The sequence below is a fragment of the Nanorana parkeri genome, unplaced genomic scaffold (genome assembly GCF_000935625.1).
Source record: "Nanorana parkeri isolate BGI_ZX_2015 unplaced genomic scaffold, ASM93562v1 scaffold1476, whole genome shotgun sequence".
NCBI classification, from domain to species: Eukaryota; Metazoa; Chordata; class Amphibia; order Anura; family Dicroglossidae; genus Nanorana; species Nanorana parkeri.
Genome location: NW_017307744.1, coordinates 152,526 through 161,220, shown reverse-complemented (window position 1 = coordinate 161,220; position 8,695 = coordinate 152,526). Strand labels below are relative to the sequence as shown.

The following is an 8,695-nucleotide window of genomic DNA, read 5'->3' as shown; positions in this document are numbered from 1 at the left end:
GAATTTTCCCCCGAATGGCATTCGGAATGAACATGTGTTGTTAACCGTTAAAATAAAAACAAAAACAGCGTGGAGTCCCCTCCCCAATTCATAACAGACCCTTTAGGTTCAACGCCCCAAAAAACAAAAGCGTGGGTTCCCCCCCTAAAATTCCTTACCAGACCCTTGATCTGAGCAGTAGCCTGGCAGGGCAGGAGGAGGGGAGGACAAGCAAGCACCCCCCCTGCACCATACCAGGTCACATGCCCTAAACATGGAGAGGGTGCTTTGCCAGGGGGGGGGGACCCATGTTGATGAGCACAAGGGCCTCTTGCCCACAACTCTGGCCCGGTGCCATGAGTTGTGGGCATGTCGCCTGGTATGGTGCGAGGCGGGGCATGCTCGTCCCCCCTCGCACCATAAGCCTCCTTGCCCGCAAGATAAGCCTCCCTGCCCGCAGACCCTTACAACCACCGGGCCAGAGTTGTGGGCAAGAGGCCCTTGTGCTCATCAACATGGGTTCCCCCCCTGGCAATGCACCCTCTCCATGTTTAGGGCATGTGACCTGGTATGGTGCAGGGGGTGTGCTTGCTTGTCCTCCCCTCCTCCTGCCCTACCAGGCTGCTGCTCGGATCAAGGGTCTGGTAAGGGATTTTAGGGGGGGCTCTATGTTTTTTTGTTTTTTTTTGGCTTTGGGCTCCACCCTTAAATTCCTACCAGGCCTAAAGGGTTTCTGTGGACTGTCAAAGGTTAAAGAGAAAAATTTAATTTTTTTTTGTAATGTCACTTTGCTGCAACGAAAATTTGTTTGCAATTATCTAACGCATCCGAAATGAATTAAAATGTTGGATTTGGACGAAACCAAATTGACTTTCTGACCCGAATGTCGAGAAATGAAATAACTAAAAATCCGAAACTAAACAAATGTTTTGCCAGCGCACATGTCTAGTTCTCAATAATTACCAGTTGCTTGGCTGCAAAAGAGGTGTGCCTGGAAGATACACCCCTGTGCCAGTCTGTAGCCTCGTGTAGGGTTGGCAGCACTCCATGTTTACTAGCTCTTCCTGTGGAGTGGCTCCAGTAGCTGTGTTCCAGCTCCAGGCGTGCTCTGGAGCCTGGGAAAAACTCAGCTCCAGCAATAACTGATCCATCTTCAAAACTGATTCAAAGCTGCAGAAGAAATACAAATATGTACAAAATCCATGGAGAATGGCAGACCTGCAGGCTGCATGCAAGTGATCTCGGTGGCTTCCCCGCTGTTCATTTAGCTCTGCTTGCCTAAAGCAAGGCTAAATGTAGAAAACAACTACCCGCCCGGCACTGCATGTCTCAGGCATCAGGAGATAGGAATTCCACACCCCTGCTGCCCCTCTACTCCCTGCTGCCCTAAGGCCGGGCCTTGGTTGGCCTTGTGGGAAACCCGGCCCTGAAAACAAAAGGTCATTCTTGACCAGACCTGGGCATTTTATGGCCTGCGGGCCATATTCAGCCCTTGGTCAGCAGCTGCCCGGACTGCTTACCTGCGCTCTGTTATGGCTTGCTCACATTGGATGTACTGACCTCCAGTGCACATGGCAGGGTGGGTTGGAGTAGATAAGATACAGTACAGTAACGTGCCGTGCCTTCTGTGCTGGGTGAGACATCCCCCATCCAGCCGAAGCCCGCCCCCAACTCGGTAACAAAGCTGTGTGGGGAGGAGACAGGGAGGAGCATCTCTGTCCCTCACTTGCTCGTAACTGGTGAAGCATCAAGATGAATGTCCTCACTGTTTTTTGTTTTTTTTTGATAGGACAGCTTGGAAGCTCGCATGCAATAAGCCGGCTACCCCCTTCGCATGTAGTATCAGAGAATAACTCCTGTTAGTGCGGCCGCACTGTGCAGAAAGATGAAGATATCTCCGGGGTATAAATCAGTTTCCATCCAGACCTCTGGTCCAATTACTGTTGTTATATGCGAGCAAACCAGGCTCAATCCACTCGACAATGATCCGTCAAGTCAAAAAATGGTCAAAACGAGGACCCACTAGTTAGACTAATTTTGACCTATAATAATCAATATAATGAAGTATCCAGGATTCTTAGTAGACACTGGCACTGTCTAACGAAAGACTTCAGGATATCTAAATTTCATCGCAATAAACCTACCATAACATACTGTTGCTGCCCTTCCCTAAAAGATAAATTGACCAGTAGCGAATATGATAATAATAGAGGAAAATGTTGCAAATAGCAGGGGACGTTTCAGTGCCAAAAGTGCAAATTTTGCAGATATATTCAAACAGGAGCTGATATAACTACCCCTAGAGGAAAAAAGATTAAATCCCGTCACTTTGCCAACTGCGAGACAAAAGGGGTGATCTAACTAATGCTCTGTAAATGCGATATGTTTTACGTGGGTAAGACCAAAAGAATGCTCAAAAACAAAATCTCAGATCACTTGGCAGACATAGCTGCCCGGGACCTGAGATCGCCAGTAGTAAGGCATTTTGTTAATGTGCACAACGGTAAAATCGACAGACCGCTTTTTTGTCCTAGATAGGGTCCACAAACAAATACGAGGTGGGGATTGGGACAAACACCTACTACAGAAGGAGTGTAGATGGATTCACCAGACTGAATCCCATGATGCCCCTGGGATTAACGAGATGGTTCATTTCTGCTGCTTTTTATGAAACGGTTACCACCCAAACATAGTGCTTTTGGAGATTTCTGTCCTTGAAATTGAGTCTTTGTTACAATAATGCCAATTTAGGCCAACTCCTGCAGGATTTGTGGTGAAAAGGATGTTCAGTTAAGCACGCATTATATTTCTATATAAAACACATACTGGACCTCGTTATATATAATTTGTATTATTCCTGTATTGCAAATGTATAAACTTAACGAAGACGGCAAGTTTAAGGAGCACTGGCTTGGACAAATAGGTGTCCTGATGAATGTGCTTGAAGGGCCAGCGCTAGCAGCGGCTCTCAAATTCTGATAGTTTGACTTTTTCAATAAAACGTTTATTCAATTAAGTGATGTACTATATAAACCACCTTTGCTCAATGGATGAGTTCATGCCACTCTGAAGAAGCCCCACTTGCTGGGGGGAAACGCGTCTTAATGGATAGCGTGCTCCCAGCTTCCCTCACAGCACTGATTTACCTGCTGAACTCTAAATATACGGCTGACTTGACGGATCATTGTCGAGTGGATTGAGCCTGGTTTGCTCGCATATAACAACGGTAATTGGACCCGAGGTCTGGATGGAAACTGATTTATACCCCGGAGATATCTTCACCTTTCTGCACTAACAGGAGTTGTGTTCGGAATCCTTTTGCCATAAGGGCAAGTAAACCCAATACTGACCTGAGGTGTGCCTTGATCCGGAGGGACAGTATGCCAATGAGGGGGCATACTCTGTGAAATCTTTGAATGAAGGGACCGGGTGGGCGGGTCATGCTGACGAAAGCCGTGCCCAGGTGAGTCTACCTGCCGTTTTATGTGGGAGAGGAGGGAACGGACTCCTCCCAGAAATACAGGCTAATCAATTAGCCTTCAAACTTATTCTCTGATACTACATTCGAAGGGGGTAGCCGGCTTATTGCATGCGAGCTTCCAGGAACTCTGTGGGAGAAACCTTGATCGGACCAACAGTTTGAAACGACTACTGTGATTATAAATCACCACACGGATACCTTTTACCCCACTTGACCCTGGGAGACAGAGGTGAAACCACCAATCGGGCAGTGGAATCTGTGCGGACTGCTACACTGAAACATCACATGGAGTGAGTAACTTCTATATACAAGGATACAATTGTATCTGACTCACCTACCAGAGTCTGATCCACTTACCAGTGACTGCTCGCCACCCGTGAAGGGTAATTATACTATTGTTACAATATACATCTACTTACAGAGCTGTTGTAGGGAAGCTTTTGAATTTTAAGATTTTAAATGTTTGTACTGTGTGGTTTATATTTTTATTTTATTTTTCTACTTCATTAAAATCGATTGTGATTTATCTACTTGTTATTAATTACTTATTAGACAGTTCCTATTGGGATTTCCTTGCTGCTTAAGGGAAATATCTTGTCTATTTATGTACAGTAGCCGGGTCATAGGAGGTTAAAAGGTAACTGAAGCCAAAACTTTTTTTTCCTATTTGTCATGGTGACCGTTATCATTGAAAGTAAAAGAAAATAGTTGGTGTCACCAGAACAGGAATAGAGAGAAAAGTTTCCAATGGGGACCATGCCCTGGTGACTAGGGCCGGCCTTAGGCCTTTAGGCGCCCTGTGCGAGAAAGCTTTACACCGCCCGTCAGTGACCACACCCCTCAGTGACCACACCCTTTAGTGACCACACCCCCAGTAACCACACCCATTTCCCCCAATATCCGCACCATTTAAAGACTCCTATTTTGTTAAACCACAAAGACACATATTAAAAAGTATGATAAAAATAAAACTTTTATTCAAAGGTATTAAACTTGTCGGCACAATATAAGTATTCTTATCAAATAAAACAACAGAAGGCAAACAATAAATGTCAAACTAAAATAGAGTCTATACAAATAAAGTGTCAGGATGTCATGCCGACCCTTATTTCAAGTAAGTGCATCTAGAAAAGTAAAAATAGAAAACAGAACACAAAACCCGGACTACATGTAAAATTAATGAATTACTATATGTCCGAATAGACAAAAAATATATTCAGGCGCATAGTAATTTGAGAATGTGCGACGGCCATGTTGCGTGCCACCATCTTGGAGGCGGGGAGCATGACGTTACATGACGCCATGCATGCGTGGCGTCAGGTGATGTTACACGCCGATATTGGCCCTACCATCTTGGTATACACCAAGATGGCGGCGCCCAACACGTGCGGTGTTATATGACATCATGCGCCCTGCCTCTAGACCACGCCAATGGCGGAATCCAAAATAGCATAAAAAAGTGTTTTGTTTGATGAAACAAATGAAAACCTTTTTAGTTTTCGTTCATTTCATCTGAAATTTATTTTTAGTCTTCGCACATGTCTAATAATATGTGTGTGTGGGAGGAAGGAGGGCGAGGGGAGGGGGGCAGTTTTCATTTTTTATTATTTATTTATTTTGTACTGTTGGGGGGCTACGGGGAAATATTAGGGGTCCAAACAGACCCCTGACATTTCCCTTTTAAAATAGAAAAGAAATTGAAGACACCAAATCCTCGATTTTCTTTTTCAGCAGCCTCAGCACTCAATGAATGGGAAGCACTCAGTACTCAGTGCTTCTCCCCATTGAGGAAATCTTGAATGAACAGGATGTGATGTAAGGCCCGGTTCACACCTGGGCGTTTTGTAGCGCGTTCCTACGCTCTGCAAAACGCCCAAACACCGAAATCCCATTATTTCCTATGGGTATGGTTCACACCTGGGCGTATTACAGGCCGTATGAACGCGCTACAAAACGCCCTACGCCCAAAGAAGTACAGGAGCTTCTTTGGGGCGTATTTGCCGCGCATATCCATTGGGATACAGCCAGTTAGCCCTCGGAAATGAGCGTTTGTCACCGTGAATCGCGGTAGATTGCGCATTCGATACGCCTAGGTATGAACCAGCCTAAATCATAGTACTATGTGTTCCCAGTTATTTACAAACACTGGAGTGATCAGACGATCGCTCCAGTGTTTGTCCCTCTCACACGGAGGACCTTGTTGACATGGCGCCCTGTGCAGCCGCACAGCTCGCACACCCCTAAGGCCGGCCCTGCTGGTGACCACCAATGCTTTTCCTCACTTTGGAGGGATTTTCTGTCATTTCCTGTGGTGGTTTTCAGGCAGGAAGTGAAGAGAAATCTACCCAGTAAGACACAGATGGCAGAAAAATAAAGCTGACAGGTGTTTATAACACTGTTGACCCCTTACTTTTTCCAAAACTATAAAAAAAAAGAAAATTTTGGCTTGAGTTTTTAAATCGTAGGAAAGCACAGCACTCCTACAAACCTCGGCTGCATCATGCAGGTAAGGAAGTGCGGGTACACACACAGCAATAATTATTATTATATATTATTTATAATAAGAGAAGCGAGGTTCACCAGTACAGCACTTTACACCATGTACTTCATGACTACAACTGGAGTGGAAGTGTGTTAAAAAGTGCGCTGCCCGCCCAGCACTCCCCTCCATCCTTCCTCTCCTGACTGGTCCACCAATGGATGGGAGCCGGGAACAGCCAATCACAGCGCCTCTCCCTCAGGAAGGCCAGGGACGCCTATAACAAGTGGCCTGCTATTTGTGGTTCCTCGTCGGGGCCACCATTGGCTGGCAGTGGGAGAATGGGCGTGACCACACGCAGCAGCAGGGAAGTGGTTGGTGAGGCTGGTGGATCCTGCGGCTTCCGGTAAACACTGTTACGGATTGCTGGAGATCACAACTTCTGCTTCTAGAGTCCGACATCAGCGATGTGAGTGTACCGGCTTCCGTAGATCAGAGTCCGTATGTGCTGCACATCTCTGTGCCTATGGCGGGGAGGGGGCTACAAGTTTTTGTTAACGTGGGAGGAATGTGATTGGCTGTTGATGACTGTCTTTGTAATCATGGAGATCCCTGATCCTGAGGCTGCATAATATAGCCGTGACTGTACATATTGGCTTTGATTGTCAGACTGGGGGGTGGCCCGTATAGATGTAATTGTGGATTGTAACACAGGAGTGCTGTTATCACTTGTAAAGAAACGTATAGCTTTGCTCTGTATTTGGGTGGCATGATGGCTGTAGTCTGATCAGAGATGTGGCATAGATTTCTTTGCATAGGTCACTGTCAGGAGGCAGATTTTTTTTTTCTGCTATAGAAGGTGTCAGTGCATGTATATATCTGACTGTGGAGGTGGATCCGGTCTGCGGTTTTACATTCAGGGGTGCCACATTTAGTTCTGACTTGCTGCCGGCATTCATCTGCTGTTGAAAGGCAACCTGTCATAGGTCTGGGTAATGTAGACTAAGATTATAAAGAAAAAATGCATAAGCAAAGCTTGCTTACAAAGATAACTCAACTCTGGGCACAAAAACTTTCAGCAAAATATATTCCTCAATAGCCACAAAGGATATAAATAAGGGATGCACCGATAGTGGTATTTTGCTATCGAGTACCGATATTTTTTTAATCAGTACTTACTGATACCGAGTACCGATATTGACATCCCGAAGTATAGTGGACCCAGCTTCCCGGCCACTCGGGAAACCAGGCTGCCTCACAGTGGCGCTAGACAGAGTAAAGCCGGTTTCCTAGCCAATCAGGAAGCCAGGTGGCAGATCATGACCTGCCACCTGGCTTTCTGATTGGTCAGCTCCCTCTGACCGACAGTTTCGGTATCAGGGTGAGTATCGTAACATTACAGGTACTCACCCAAATGCTCAGTATTTTCACCGATACAGATACCAGTATCGGTATTGGTGCATCCCTAATATTAATAAACGTTGTGTGCAGCGAATACTTTTGTAAACACAGATATTACCATAAAAAAGTAGCAGTGACATAACTGTGTTGTACATAACCTGTGCAGAGCTGTGGGAGGGACCCAGTAGGCTCCAGCCACTGCAGGCTGTCTGCAGAAACCTACAGGAGGGGGCGGAGGCAAGACCAGTCACTGCACAAGGGGAGAGAGCAGCAGTGACAGGTCTTTAGTACCGGAAGCTGCTGCACAGATGAAACGTTCCACTCTGGATTACTGCACATATATGGAAGAAATACACAAAGTATTCCACGATTCAAGTAACAATACACATGCCTTTTGTATTTAGAGAACATTTGCTTATTGCAGAGTTCAGCTTTCAAATTAGAAGCAGAATTGGTTATTTGTGTTTAGCTTTCCTGCAAAAGTTGAGCCTACACCACCCCTTCCTGAGTATGCCTATTGGTCCTTTCATGTGAAGGGCTGTCTCATTATCCAGTAAGGGGAAAGAAAGGGTAGAGCCCTGCTCAATCTCAAAGGATCTGAGAATGGATCATGTGGCTATGTGGGGGCAGAGCCATGCACAGCCCTGACAAATTTAAAAATGTAACAAATGCCTGCGGGAAGAAGAACCCTGTGATTCTGGTAAGATAGTGATGGAGGTCTGAATAGGATTCATGTTACACTCTAAATATGTGTGTAACATGAAACATGGTCAGTAAGGTAAACTTGACCTTTATGGATCCAGTCGTCCAGTCTTCGAATAATTGATGGGGTCGAATTTAGGGCTGCAGCTAATGATTATTTTCTAAATCAATTAGTTAGCCGATTATTAAGTCCGATTAATCGGATAAAAAAAATGGCTCCAGTGATGGACTACTAGTTTGTATTGAGATTGTAGTCCATCACGGGAGCAAGCTTGGAGCAGTGGAAGTAAAAAAAAAAAAAAAAGTGTGGTGTGCAATATAGTGAATTGGAAAGTGTAAAATTATACAGCAATGAATGCAGAATGGCACCGACTATAGAGGACTTCAAATCCCAGCAATAGTACATTATACAGCGCAATGCAGAATACCACCAGCTATAGAGGAATACAGCAAATCCCAGCAATAGTACATTATACAGCGCAATTCAGAATACCACCAGCTATAGAGGAATACAGCAAATCCCAGCAATAATACATTATAGCTGGCGGTATTCTGCATTGCGCTGTATTATTGCTGGGATTTGCTATATTCCTCTATAGCTGGTGGTATTCTGTGTGCATTGCGCCGCTGTATAATGTATTGCTGGGATTTGT

The 8,695-nt window shown here is 45.3% G+C and overlaps 1 protein-coding gene across 2 annotated transcripts in view; it reads left to right on the top strand.

The window, feature by feature from the left end:
• The first annotated feature begins 6,274 nt into the window (after nucleotides 1-6,274).
• Nucleotides 6,275-8,695, top strand: part of NF2 (neurofibromin 2) — a 76,378-nt gene continuing 73,957 nt past the window's right edge. For both annotated transcript variants that reach the window (XM_018570200.1, XM_018570199.1), the window contains exon 1: nucleotides 6,275-6,408. The gene's annotated coding sequence lies outside the window, so the exon portion shown is untranslated. The remainder of the gene's footprint in view (nucleotides 6,409-8,695) is intronic.